The sequence below is a fragment of the Equus caballus genome, chromosome X (genome assembly GCF_041296265.1).
Source record: "Equus caballus isolate H_3958 breed thoroughbred chromosome X, TB-T2T, whole genome shotgun sequence".
Lineage (NCBI taxonomy): Eukaryota > Metazoa > Chordata > Mammalia > Perissodactyla > Equidae > Equus > Equus caballus.
The window spans coordinates 39,282,129-39,296,724 of NC_091715.1; the positions used below are offsets into that span (position 1 = coordinate 39,282,129).

A 14,596-nucleotide genomic window follows, 5' to 3' on the forward strand; every position below is an offset into this window, starting at 1 on the left:
GAATTATCCCAGGGAGGCAAAGATGGGTCCGTGTATACAATTCATTACGACAACCAATTAAAGAGAATAACCCCATAAGGCTAATAACATCAAAAGGCATCTGACACAATTCAGGAGTCATTCCTAATAAAAATACAAATTAACATGGGAACATAAAAAAACTACTGAAACATTACAATGACTACCAGAAACTCACCAGAAAACATTATGTTAAAAAAATGCCCGGATCAGAAGACTCAATATTAAAATGGCAATATTCCCCCAAATGACGTACAGGTCCAACACGATCCCTATCAAAATCTCAGCTGGCATTTCTGCAGAGGGTAACAAGCTGATCCTAAAACTTATATGGAAATGCAAGGGACCCAGAATAGCCAAAACACTGAATAAGAACATAGTTGGAGGACACACCTTTTCCTATTTCAAAACTTGCTACGAAAGCTACACAAATCAACACAGTGTGGTACTGGCATAAGGGTACACATATAGATGAATGAAATAGAATTGAGAGTTCAGAAATAAACCTGTATATTTATGGTCAACTGATTTTAGATAAGAGTTCCAATATAATTCAACAGAGAAAGAAAAATGTATGACATTAAAGGCATAAGCAACAAAAGAAAAACATAGATAAAATGGACCTCATCAAAATTAAAAACTTTTGTGCGACAAGGTCACCACCAAGAAAGTGAAAACACATCCACAAAATGGGAGAAAACATATGCAAATCACACATCTGACAAGCGACTTGTATCCGGAATATATAAAGAACGCTTAGCACTCAATAATACAAAGACAAATAACCCAATCAAAAAATAGGTAAAGGGGGGCCAGCCCAGTTGCGCAGTGGTTAAGTTTGCACGATCTGCTTCGGCAGCCTGGGATTTGCTGGTTTGGATCCCGGGTGCGGACCTACGCACTGCTTGTCAAGCCATGCTGTGGCAGGTGTCCCACATATAAAGAAAATAGAGGAAGATGGGCTCAGATGTTAGCTCAGCACCAGTCTTCCTCAGCAAAAAGAGGATTGGTGGCAGATGTTAGCTCAGGGCTAATCTTCCTCCAAAAAAAAAAAAAAAGGCAAAGGATTTGAATAGATGTTTCTCCAAAGAAGATATACAAATGGGCAATAAGCACACTGTCTTAGTGCATTCTGGCTGCCATAATGAACTGTAATAGACTGGGTGGCTTAAACAGCAAACATTTATTTCTCACAGTTCTGGAGGCTGGGAGGTCCAGGATCAAAGTGCCAGCTGATTTGGTGTCTGGTGAGAACCCACTTCCTGGTTCACTGATGGCCATCTTCTTGCTGTGTCCTCACACAGCAAAAGGGGGCAGAGGGTTCTCTGGGGTCTCTTTTCTAAGGATTCTAATCCCATTCCTGAGGGCTCCACCCTCATGACCTGATCACCTTCCAAAGGCCTCAGCTTCTAATACCGTCACATTGGGGATTAGGGTTTCAATGTAAGAATTTTGAGGGGCCGTAAACATTCAGTCCATGGCGCATGAAAAGATGCTCAACATCAGCAGTCATTAGGGAAACAGAAATCAAAGCTACAATGAGATACCACTTCGCACGAAGTAGGATGGCTAGCATCAAAAAGACAATAACAAGTGTTGGTGAGGATGTGACAAATTGCAACTTTCTTACACTGCTGGTGGGATGCAAAATGGTGCAGCCACTTTGAAAAACAGTTTGGCAGTTCTTCAAAATGCTAAACACAGAGGTAGCATATGATCCAGCAATTCCACTCCCAAGAGAAATGAAAACATATGTCCACACAAAACGTATACAAATGTTCACAGCAGCATTATTCACCACAGCCCAAAAGTGGAAACAGCCCAAATGTCCATCAACTGATGAATAGATAAACAAAATGTGATATATCCATACAAGGGAGTATTATTCAGTAATAAAACAGAATGACATGCTGATACGTGGTATAGTGTGGATGAATCTTGAAAACATTACGCTAAGTGAAAGAAGCCAGTCACAAAAGACCGCATATTGTATGATTCCATTTATATGACAAGTCTAGGATAGGCAAATCTATAGAGACAGAAAGAAAATGAGTGGTTGCCTACAGCTGGGGGTATGTGGTGGGAATGAGGAATGAGCACCACATTTCATTCTGGAGTGATGAAATATTCTAAAATTAGATTGTGGTAGTGATTGAACAACTCTATGAATATACCAAAACCCACTGAATTGTAAGCTTTAAATGGGTGAAGTTTATGGTAGGCAAATTATATCAATAAAGTTGTTAGAAAAAAAAGATCATGTAGCTGGTAAATGGCTGTGCAGGATTTCAAACCCAATATTTGGCAAGAGGATGGTACTCAATAAATGTTTGTTGAATGAATGAATGATCACTTTTCACTTTCAAGCTGTCAACAAGATAGGGATACCCTCTATCAAATATCAGTCAACATTGTTCCGAAAGCTCTAGCTAATGCAATGGGAGAAGATGAGGTAATCAGAATAAGTATTTGAAAGGCAGAGAGAGTATCACTGCTAACTGGATGTGATATGATATTAGATCTAGGAAAACTAAGAGACTATAACAAGCAACTAGAATTCACATGAGAATTTGATAATTGGATTGGATAGGAAATAAAATATGAAAAAGAAAAAAATTACAAAAATTGATAGTTTTATTCTATGGAAATAGAAAATATATGCTATTCACCACGATGACAAAAACAAATGCAAAATATCTAAGCATGAAGTTTTTTTTTTTGAGGAAGATTAGCCCTGAGCTAACATCTGCTGCCAATCCTCCTCTTTTTGCTGAGGAAGACTGGCCCTGAGCTAACATCTGTGCCCATCTTCCTCTACTTTATATGTGGACGCCTGCCACAGCATGGCTTGACAAGCGGTGCCATGTCCGCACCTGGGATCCGAACTCGCGAACCCCAGGCTGCTGAATCGGAATGTGTGAACTTAACCGCTGCGCCACTGGGTCAGCTCCTAAGCATGAGCTTTTTTAGAAAAGGTGCTGGATCTATAAGAAGAAAACCATAAAAATATTATAGTTTTAATGGTGACTTTTAACATGAAATAAAATAGTTTTAACATTCATATAGAAGAATAAATGCTAAAGAATATTAAAGAAAACAACCAAAAAAAAAAAGAACAAGGGACTAGCACTACTTGATATTAAAAGTATTTCTAAAGTCAATGCAATTTTTTTGAAAGGGAGTAGATACATACATCACAAGAAAAAGTAGAATTCAGAAATGGAACAGTATACATTTGGGAATTTATGTGACAAAAATGGCATTTAACTGAGGTAGTAAAAGGTATTCATTTAATGATTGGTGCTGGCAATTTTTCTATCCAAATGGAAAATACAAATTTTGGTCTCATCTCACACCACACACCCAAATAAATTTCAGTTGGATTAAAATTTAACTTTAAAAATTCAAACAATAAAAATATTAAATTTAAGGCATATATTTGTTTAAGCACAAAGCAGAGAGAACTCACTAGGCAAGACAAGATACGCAGAACCTGTAAAGGAAAAAGACAGATATATCTAATCAGATGATTTTTTTTCTTAATTACATGTGAAGACACCTTTCAAAAATCAAGATATAAAGAGAGATAAAGGAAAAAAGTACAATAAATGACAGAAGGTTAATATTCACAAATTAGTGAGAAAGACAAACCAGCTAGAGGAAAAAAAGAGCAAAGGATATGAAAATTCTAGAAAATACATTTCAGTGGCCAATAAATATGAGAAGATGTTCAACCACTAGTTGTCAGGAAAATGTACATCAAAGTAAACTAGATACTGTTGTGTTTGGCCCTCAGAATGGGGAAAATTTAAAAAGCAGCAACATTCAGTGTGGGAGAGGATCTTGGAATGAGTGTTTTTATATGTTGCTCGTGGGAGTTCCAATTTTACAAAAGTTTTGGAAAATAATTTAACTTAAAGTTGAATACATACCATCCACTTTAAGGAGCATCCATCCCTGCGCCTAATAATCACTCAGATCACAGGCTCTGACTGTAATTTAGAAATCAGTAACAAAAATTTCAACTTTTTGGGAAACTGAAATCTCACATCTAAACAACTAAAGGATCAGAGATAAACCACAAGAGAAATTAGAAAACATTAGAAGTAAACTCTAGTGAAAACACCAAATATCAAAACTTGTGACATGCAACTAAAGTGTTCTTAGAGAAAAATTCACAAACTTAATGCTTATATTATAGAAGAAAATGATTGAATATTAAATGAGATAAGCATTCAATTTAGGAATTAAAAAATAAGAATAAAAGGGGCCCAGGCTGGTTGCCTAGTGGTTAAGTTCAAGCACTCCACTTCAGTGCCTGAGTTTGGAGCTTCAGACCCCGGGTGAGGACCTAGCACTGCTTGTCAAGCCATGCTGTGGCAGCATCCCACATAAAAGAGAGGAAGATTGGCACAGATATTAGCCAAGGGCCAATCTTCCTCAAGAAAAAAAGAAGCATAAAAGAAAAACCCTAAAGAAAAGAAGTAAAATGAAATCAAGGGCAGAAATTAACGACACAGAAAACAAAGATACGAGAGGACCAACGGAGTCAAAAGGAGGTTTTTGAAACAACTCCGTCTCAGAGCTAAAGATTGCCTATCACTGGCACCAGGAAGCAGCTTATTTGATTCCAAAGGCCCTTCCATCACTAGTCCTAACAAATGCATCACTCACTCCAAAGAACCCATCACTCACACTACAGACACCTTGCCCATCCATCCAATCAATCCCATCATGCACCTCATAGACTCTGCAACACTCGCGCCCACGGTGGTCATCCCTCACTCACTCATCGACTCTCCAGTACTCACCCAGCAGCCTCTCCACCATTCACTCCACAGACTCCCCTTACTGTCCCCAAAGAGCCTCATCACTCACCCTGCCGAACCTCCATCGTTCATCTTACAGACCCCCAACACTTACCCCACTAAGCTCCTGTGACTCACCCCACAGAACCCCCATCATTCACCTTACAGACCCCCATCACTTGGGCCACAGATCCAATCACTTACCCCAAACACCCCATTAGTGACCTCCGAGGATTCTCATCACTGACCCCATAAGATCCCCGCAATGCTCACCCCACAGTTCCCCCATCCCTCACCTCACAGGCTCTGCACTACTTACCCTACAGACCTCCCATACTCACTCGTCTCCCTATCTTCCTAGCACTTTCCCCATCCACCCCATCACTCAGCCACAAAGCCTTGGCGCTCACCCTACGCACATCCTCCTAAGTGACCCCAGAGAAACCCCATCACTCACCCTACAGAGTACCCTCATTGAGTACGAAATCCATATCCTAACACCCTCATAACTATGTCAATGCTTCACTGGTCCTAAATCGCCGCCTTTGTTAAATTCAGTCCTGGAGCCCTAAGTCTGGAAACTGCCTCTGAGGGACTCCTCCGTTTCTGGACTTCATCCTGCACATGCCCGGTGTCAGCGTGGAAGCGGCCGTCCGCCCACAATTACACAGGGTGCACTTACGGTGTGTTAGTGCGAGCGTGTGTGTGTGTGTCGGAGGAGAGGCGGGCTTTCAAATTTTCTTTAGTGACTTAGTCAAGCAACTAACATGGCTGTCCCCTTGGGAGTGTCTCTACGGGAGTCGCCATCTTGGAAAGGTGGTCATTTCTGCCGCAGAGCTGGCGATCCCCTGGCCGATGTTCCCCTGTGGGACTTCCCAGTAGCCGATCGGGCCAGACTGTGGCACCCGAACTTCTGCCGCCTCCGCCGCCTCTCCCCGCTACAGCCCAGGCGCGGGCTGGGCGCTTCCCCAGCTCGGCGCTGGGGGGCCCCGCCCTCAGGCCGTGTCCCCAGGGAGCCGGGGCTCGGCACTGGTCGCACGATCCCCCCTCCGTCGCATCTTAGCTAGAAGGGCTCCTCCAAGCAGCGGGCCCAGAAATTGGCCCGCCCCCGCCCGGGCCCCCGCCCCGGCTCCACTTCCCGGGGATGCCCGACGTCCCCGGGTCGCGGCGGGCGGCTCGCGTCGGCGGAGCCTGGGGCGCCGCTGCGTGCCCACCTGCCGGCGCCTCTGTCCCCCCGTCGGCTGAGGGCATCGCCCGGCTCCTCGGCTGTCACCGACCCTGGGTAGTTGCCACGGGGGGAATAGTACGTGTCAGATTTAGGCCAGGAAGCGGAAGTCGCCCGCAGCGAGAGTTTAACCTTTCTGGGCGCGGGGAGCTGGGGTGATTTCGCGCCAGGGACCAAGTATCTGTGGACGGAGTAATTGGGGGGTCTGTGACATCAGTGGTGGGGCATTGCATCCAATTTTTTAAAAATCGAGTAATCACCCTTCCTGGTTTCCTTATAGAAGCATGAAGACTAAAGTTCTCTTCTAAAGATCCAAGTTGTGATTTGTTTTCTTTTCACTAGTGGTCAGTTTCAAGTGCTAATTTGTAACTTTTTTCCCCTTTTGACTCAGAATTATTTAGAAGTCCATTGTCGAACTTGCAAAAATTCTGAGACTCAAAGGGCAAGGGGATAGGTACGTTATCCGGGCTGCTGCGTCGGGGAGAACAGCCCAGGGCAGTGTCTGGAGCACCGGGAGTTTTATAGGGGGAGGAAACAAAAGCGGCGAGCGCCACCTGCACGCTTGGGCAGCTTGGGCCCGCAGGTGTTGAAATGCTGCCCAAAGGAGCTGTCTGCGCTTTGGCCCGTCTCAGTCTCTCTCATCCTGTTCTCAGAATTAATGACTCAAAGAAGGAATTTAGAGGGAGTATAGAAAATTTTACAGTTCCTGACACCATTTATCATTCCCCCAAACACAAAATTAATCTGATGTTAGTGATTTTTTTTTTTTTTTGAGGAAGATTAGCCCTGAGCTAACTACTGCCAGTCCTCCTCTTTTTGCTGAGGAAGCCTGGCCCTGAGCTAACATCGTGCCCGTCTTCCTCTATTTTATATGTGGGACGCCTACCACAGCATGGTGTGCCAAGCAGTGCCATGTCCACAGCCGGGATCCAAACCGGCAAACCCCAAGCAACCAAGAAGCGGAACGTGCGAACTTAACCGCTGCGCCACCGGGCTGGCCCCTGATGTTACTGATTTCTAACCTAAGTGCATTGGGGTCTGAGAACGTTGTCTGAATGATGCTGAGTCTTTGAAATTTGTTGACACTTGCCTAACGGCTCAAGTGCAGATGCAGTTTTAAAAAATGCTTCATTTCTTGATTGAAAAGACTGTGTATTTTCCAGTTGTTGGGTTTAGCATGTGTGTTTATTGGTTCAAACTTGTTAGTTGGGCTGTTTACAATGTATATATTCTCCCTGATGATGTTCTTCTGTTTGCCCAATAAGTTACTGAGAGAAGAGAGTCTCCCACTGTATTGTTAATAAATCAGGTTTTCATGGCACCAGTCGATTTTTGCTTCCCATATTTTGAAATTTTATTATCAAATGCAGGTAAGGATATTTTGTTGTTAAATAGATATAGTCAAATCACTTCCCCCAAATGGTTGTAACATTTCCTACTCCCACCAGCAAAATATGAGTTCCTTAAGACAAACAAGCCTCTAGTGCTGGATGTTGGTTGATGTTGTCTTTAATTTGTGCCAATCTGAGGGCCAGTAGTATTTAATTGCTTTAATTTGCATTTTCCTGACTCCTTGTGCAACTGAGAATCTTTTTCTGCTGGTTGACCATTTAGATTTTCTCTTCTGCAAATCTTCGCATCGTTTGTCCAGTTTTCTTTGGAGTGATTTGTCTTTCTCTTATCAATTTGTAGAAGCTCTTTGTACATTAGGGATATTAACCCTTTTGTTAGTTGCATTGCAGTATTTTCCCCCCAACTTTTCTTGTTCTTTGCATTTTATCGGTGTCCTTTGAGCTGTAATTAGAAAAATGTATTCCCTCATCAGAAATGCCTAAGCAGGGGCTGGCCCGGTGGCACAGCGGTCAAATTCACATGTGCTTCTCTGCGGCCCGGGGTTCGCTGGTTCGGATCCCGGGTTCGGACATGGCACCGCTTGGCACACCATGCTGTGGTAGGCGTCCCACATATAAAGTGGAGGAAGATAGGCACGGATGTTAGCTCAGGGCCAGTCTTCCTCAGAAAAAAGAGGAGGGTTGGCAGCAGATGTTAGCTCAGGGCTAATCTTCCTCAAAAAACAAAAAGAAAGAAAGAAAGAAAGAAAAGTAAAAAAGAAATGCCTAAGCTTTCTTTTCTGGCTTTTGTATTTCCTGTCTTGCATAGTCTCCCTTCCCCATTCCAGGTAGTCCTAAAAAGATAGTCTTAACATTTATTTCATTTTTATTGTTTTAATTTTTTCTATGTCAACCTTTAATCTAGTTGAGTTTGATCTGGTGTATGGTATGAGGTCAGGGTCAAGCTTTGTTTTTGCTATGTCAAATAAAAACAAATCCGGACGTAGACAGGGAGAGACTGATTAGAAAGAAAGACATTGCAATAGGGAGAAAGCTCCCATTTCAGAAATCTGCACGCATCTCAACCACACAGAAAAAGACTTTTGCTTTTATAAATAGGGCAAGGAGCAGGCGAGTGGAGATAAGGAGACTCTGTGGAGAAGAGGCTGCACAAGTAGGGGAATGACCAGTGGGGTCTGACAAGAAAGTGTCCACTGCGGTCAGCCAATTCCCAGGACAAGCTGAGAAGGGAGGCACGGTCCACATTTTTTTGTGCTTGCTCAGGCTTGGGGGCAAGCAGAGTCCAGGAGCCTGTAGGAAAGAGAGAAGCCTGACTAAAGTTTGGCCAACAAGAATTTTGTCCTGATTAATCAGAGTTTATGAGGCAAAGAGTGGGAACTTGGAGGGTCTGTGTCACAGGCAAACAAGGAGGGCGTCTGTGAGTCCTATCTACGTCATGAATGGAAGGGGGGTTTTTGCAGTAAGCCATTTTCCAGAAGCCAAAAGAGTAAGCAAATTTCTTAACCTTCACTGTTTGTGGAACACACTGCCGGGTATCCACTGGATTAAATACCACTCCTCTCATGGAAGGTCACAAATACCTTTCGCTTGATCTGAACTCTATTGCATCTCAGTAATCTGATTTCAAAGGATTTTTGTTCTTGTAAATTTATTTTTCTAGGAACTCTTTGAAGTTTAAAATCATTTTATCAAGTTTCAAAATGAATGCTACTACCCCTGCCAAGAAACCCCCAACGAAACAAAACTATCGTGATTCTGATTGGAATTGTGTCATGTTAATAGAATAGTTTGGGGAGAGTTTGTGCTTTTTGTTATAATAAGCCTTTGTCCCTGGGGATTTGGTGTGTGTCTGTTTGATTGTCTTGTATTAAATACTGAAATAATATTTTATAGTCTTCTCCTTATATATGGGGCACAGTATCCCCATCATTTTTTTTCGTTAAATTTATTCTTAGATATTTATGATGTTTTTTGTTGTTGTTAAGACTTATTTTTGCTAATCCCATCTGCTTACTGCCGGTATAGGAAGAAAGTACCTATTTTTATAATTTTATCTTGTATCCAGCTCTTTATCAAAACTACCTACCAATTCTGGTAGCTTCTTAGCATAGTCTCTTAGGTTTTCTAGTTGTACAATCAAATCAGACATAGATAATATTCTCTCTTTTATCTGATATTTTCTGTGATTGTTTCTTCTTTTTCCGTTGTATTAGCTGTCTAACACGGTAGCCATTAAGCTTATGTGGCTATTTAAATTTAAATTTCTTTAAACTAAGTCAAATTTAAAATTCAGTTTCTCAGTCGCCTAGCTACATCTCAAGTGCTCAGTAGCCACATATGTCTAGTGGCTGCGGTATTGGACAGTGCTAAATGTAAAACATTTCCATTATTGCAGAAAGTCGTATTGGGCAACACTGAGATAGAGCCTTCAAAATAATGTTGAGTAATAAATGTGGTAGAGAGCATCCCTATTTTGTCGCCAATTTTAATGGAAATTATTTTAAACATTTTATCGTTTAGTATAAAGTTTTCTGGCAATTTTTAGAAAATGATTTTGTCAATTTTAAGCAGTTTCCTTCTACTGCTATTTTGAGTTTTTGTAATTAATATACCAACTACTGAATTGTACCATATACTTTAAAAATATTAATTAATGGCATTGTGTAGCTTCCCTAAAGTATTGGTGTAATGAATTATGTTGATCGACTTATAAATATTAAACCATGCTAGCACTCCTGGAACCATCTTAATGCTTATGGTGTATTTTTTTCTTGAGACACATCTGGATTTGATATGCTGATATTTTATTTAGAAATTTTCATCCATATTCATGAAAGATTGTTTCTAGTTATCTTCTTTTTTGAGATATATATTTCAGTTATGGTTTTAAGGTTATTATCCTTTTACAAAATAAATTGAGAAATTTCCATCTTTCTCTAAAGACCGGTAGTGTTTATATAACATAGACCCCTTTAGTCCTGATTTATTTAGGAAAGTGTCTCAATTTCCAACTGGTTAAGATATTTTGGTAATATTTTAATTTATTTCTATTTTTATTGGATCTTTTTTTTTTAAAAGATTTTATTTTTCCTTTTTCTCCCCAAAGCCCCCGGGTACATAGTTGTGTATTTTTAGTGGTGGGTCCTTCTAGTTGTGGCATGTGGGACGCCGCCTCAGCATGGCTTGATGAGCAGTGCCATGTCTGCACCCAGGATCCAAACCAGTGAAACCCTGGGCTGCTGCAGTGGAGCGCGTGAACTTAACCACTCGGCCACGGGGCCGGCCCCAAAGCCCTATTTTAAAAATGTATCAATCATTTCTCTGAGACTAAGTTAGACAGTTGAATGTTTCTTAATGATGCAAGGACATAGGAGTAGAGATGATGTAGTCTACTTGTAAGATACAGTGTTCTTTTTATGTCTGTTAAATGTAACTTATTGATAATTTTCGTATCTTTTTTTACCTTTAATTATTTTTGTTAATTTGATACATTTCCTGAAAGAGATATAATCTCCCACTGTGAATTATACTTTTTTTTTTGATTTTTTTTTAAGATTTTATTTTTTTTTTCCCTTTTCTCCCCAAAGCCCCCCGGTACATAGTTGTATATTCTTCGTTGTGGGTCCTTCTAGTTGTGGCATGTGGGACGCTGCCTCAGCGTGGTTTGATGAGCAGTGCCATGTCCGCGCCCAGGATTCGAACCAACGAAACCCTGGGCCGCCTGCAGCGGAGCGCGCGAACTTAACCACTCGGCCACGGGGCCAGCCCCTGTGAATTATACTTTTAAGGTTTTATTACATTTCTATGAATGTTTGCTGGTGTTATTTGTGTAAAGATGTATGCATATTATGTCTTCATCTTATATATGCTTTATTATTACATGATGTCTCTTTTTTATCTGTTGAATGCTTTTGGCCTTGGATTTTAGCTTGATAATTATATCATCAGACCTGCTTTCATTCTGCTTGCATTTACCTGATGTATCCTTACACAGCGTTTAGTTTTGCCTCTTTATTTCAAATGCGCTTTTAGTAAACAACACATAACTTTTGTTTTTTAACCCTCTGTCACAATCTTTTATAGGAGAACCCAATCAATTCCATTTATTAGTGATATGCCTGATTTTGTTTCTTCCATCAGACTGTATTCCGTTTTCCATTTTGTTGTTATTTACTCCTTTTCAATTTCCTTACGTTTGCTGTCTCTGTCAAGTTTCTGTTCAGTCTCCTCCCTCTCTTACTAATTTGGAAGTCGGATGCCACTTATCAATTCTGCCGGTGATTATCCTTCCATTACTTTTAAACATGATTCAATTTTCTCTATTGGTCAATTAAACACACACACACACAGATGTGTTATTTGCATTTACTCTTAACTTCTCAGAAGAATGAACCATTTAGAATGTTTTTACTTCTTCATTCTATCCTCACTCAACATTTCTGAGATAATCTTTTCTTCTAAAGATTTTATTTTTTTCCTTTTTCTCCCAAAGCCCCCCAGTACATAGTTGTGTATTTTTTAGTTGTGGGTCCCTCTAGTTGTGGCATGTGGGATGCCGCCTCAGCGTGGCTTGATGAGCGGCGCCATGTCTGCACCCAGGATTTGAACTGGCGAAACCCTGGGCCACCGAAGCAGAGCTTGCAAACTTAACCAGTCAGCCACGGGGCCGGCCCTCTGAGATAATTTTTTAAAAATCAGAAGAGATGCTGGGAACGTGGTAGCAGCAGAGCAGTTTTTTAATCTCTCTTCATGCCAACATACAAACAGAATAACCAGATAGCAAAATCCAAACCCATGGACAACATTCACAGTGAAACTAGAGGACACAGAATCCCCAATATAGTAGATTTTCTGCAAATATGGCTGCCAAAAATATTTCTGTCCTTGTATGTGCTTGCCACTCCTCCCATCAAGATGTGGAGTGCATTTTTTCATTTCACTCTTTGTGTCTGGGCTGGCATTATGTTCCGGTTCACCAATAAAATGTGGTAGAAATGGCATTCTTGGACTTATGAACCCAGGCCTTAAGAGGCCTTGAACTTCTGCTTTAGTGAGAGGGGAACCTGGACACCCTGTGAAAAAGTCCATGCTGTGCTTCTGAAGACAGAGGTCCTGGAGGATGAGACATTTAAAAAACAGGCTATGTGAATGGGAAATGAGGTCCCAGCTGACAACTAGCACCCGGTCCCAGTCATGTGATGGAATCATCTTGGATCCTCCAATCCCATTCCAACTGCTTCAGGTATCATATGGAGAAGAAACAAACCATCCCCACTGAGCCCTGCCCAAGTTCCTGACCCATAGAATCGTGAGCAATGAAATGGGTACTATTTTAAGCCACTAGGTTTTGATGTGGTTAATTTACACAGCCATAGATAGCTGAAATATCCATGAATCTCAAAATACATGTGAGTGAGGACGAGTCACCAATAGCCTCAATAACTGCATGGTATAGTTATCTGTGTAGGAAGAAGCAGCGGGAGGTAAGGGGTATTCGACCAACCTGAGAACAGGAGGATGCCAGAACAGTCAACAGGGATGGCAAGCCAACTTGAATTCAGCAGCTAAAACTGAGAGGCATTTTGCTCCATCCAGTAACAAATGAGCGTAAGGGGTCTGCTGTAAGATCTGAAGGGGCTGGAGCAGCCTAATTCCTATGAACTCTTAAGACTGACTATACTTTGGGGTCCCCAAGACTACCCTCAGATTCCATGATTCATTAGAAGAACTCACAGAACTTAGCAAAGCTGTTATACTCATGGTTACAGTTTATCACAACAAAAGAATAGGGATTTAAATCAGCAATAGAAAAGAGCGTATAGAGCAGAGTCCGGGAGAGACTAGGAGCAAGTTTCCAGTTCTTTTTTCCCAATGGAATCATCTGGCCAGTGCTTAATTCTCACAATGTGGGGTAACATGCATGAAGTATTGCCAACCAGGGAAGCTCACCAGAGCCTTCGTGTCCAGAGTTTTTACTTGGGGTCAGTCATATAGGCATGGCTGATCTTAATTACCCAGTCCCTCTGAAGTTCAAGCTGATGGCCCAAGGCCCCTACCATAAATCACAGTTTTAGCATAAACTATCTGGCTTGGCTCATGGACTCAGGTAAACAAAGATATTCTTGACAGGCAGGATAATCCAAGGGCTTAGAAGTTGTCTCCCATGAGCTGGGCAAGGGCCAAACCTTTCTTTGGAATGTGTAAGGTTTGGACAACCTGCTGAGTTATTCTTTTACTATACACTAATCCACTAGGGCTCTCTTCTAGGACAGGGATTTAAAACAATAGAAATTTAGTCTTCCACAGTTATGGAGGCAAGAAGTTTGAAATCAGTATCATTGGGTCAAAATGAAGGTATCAGTAGGGCTCTACTCCATCCAGAGGCTGCCGGCATTCCTAGGCTTGTGGCTGCATCATTTCGATCTCTGCCTCTGTGGTGACATTGTCTTCTCTTCTGTCATGTCATCTCTCTCTGCCTCTTTCTGATAAAAACACCAGTAATTGCATTTACGGCCCATCTGGAAAATCTAAGATAATTTCCCTGTCTCAAGATCCTTAACTTAATCACATTTACAAAGTTCTTTTTTTGCCAAATACGATAACATTGACAGGTTCCAGGAGTTAACACATGGGCATCTTTTGGGAAGACTTTATACAACCTACCACAATCCACCCTCTGGTCCCCAAACAATGACATCCCTCCAACACACAAAATACATCCACCCTATCCTAACACCCTCAAAAGTGTCAACACATTACAGCAGCCACTCAAGTGCAAAATTTCATCTAAGTATCATCAGCTCAGAAGTCCCAAATCTCATCATGTAAATCAGGTATGAGTGAGACTCTGAGTATGCCATCCTGGGGCAAGACTCCTCTCTATCTGTGGATTTTTGAAACAAGAAAACAAGTTATCTGTTCCAAAATACAATGGAGGGACAGGCATAGGATAACATTTATATACATTCCCATTCCAAAAGAGAAAATGGAAGAGAAAAAGAAGTCATTGTTACTGAGCCATTTTGAAATCCAGCAGAGCAAATTCCATTAGGCTTCACGACCTGGGAATAATAATCCCTTGTAGCTTGAGGATCCACCCTGTGGGCCCAAAACTCCGCTCTTAGAGTCATTCTTGTTTTTTCTTGAAGGGTAACAAATGTTTGAAGCCAAGTAATTTTATAACCCAGTTTCCT

At 41.4% G+C, this 14,596-nt stretch overlaps 1 protein-coding gene across 3 annotated transcripts in view; it reads right to left on the reverse strand.

The window, feature by feature from the left end:
* ZNF41 (zinc finger protein 41) overlaps positions 1-6,202 on the reverse strand; it is a 55,454-nt gene extending 49,252 nt beyond the window's left edge. The window contains exon 1 of one of the 3 annotated variants that reach the window (XM_005614095.4): positions 6,041-6,202. The gene's annotated coding sequence lies outside the window, so the exon portion shown is untranslated. Of the gene's footprint in view, positions 1-5,508; positions 5,937-6,040 lie in introns of those variants that run through there. The other 2 variants (XM_070258599.1, XM_070258598.1) reach the window with 2 other exon arrangements.
* Positions 6,203-14,596: the final 8,394 nt, after the last annotated feature.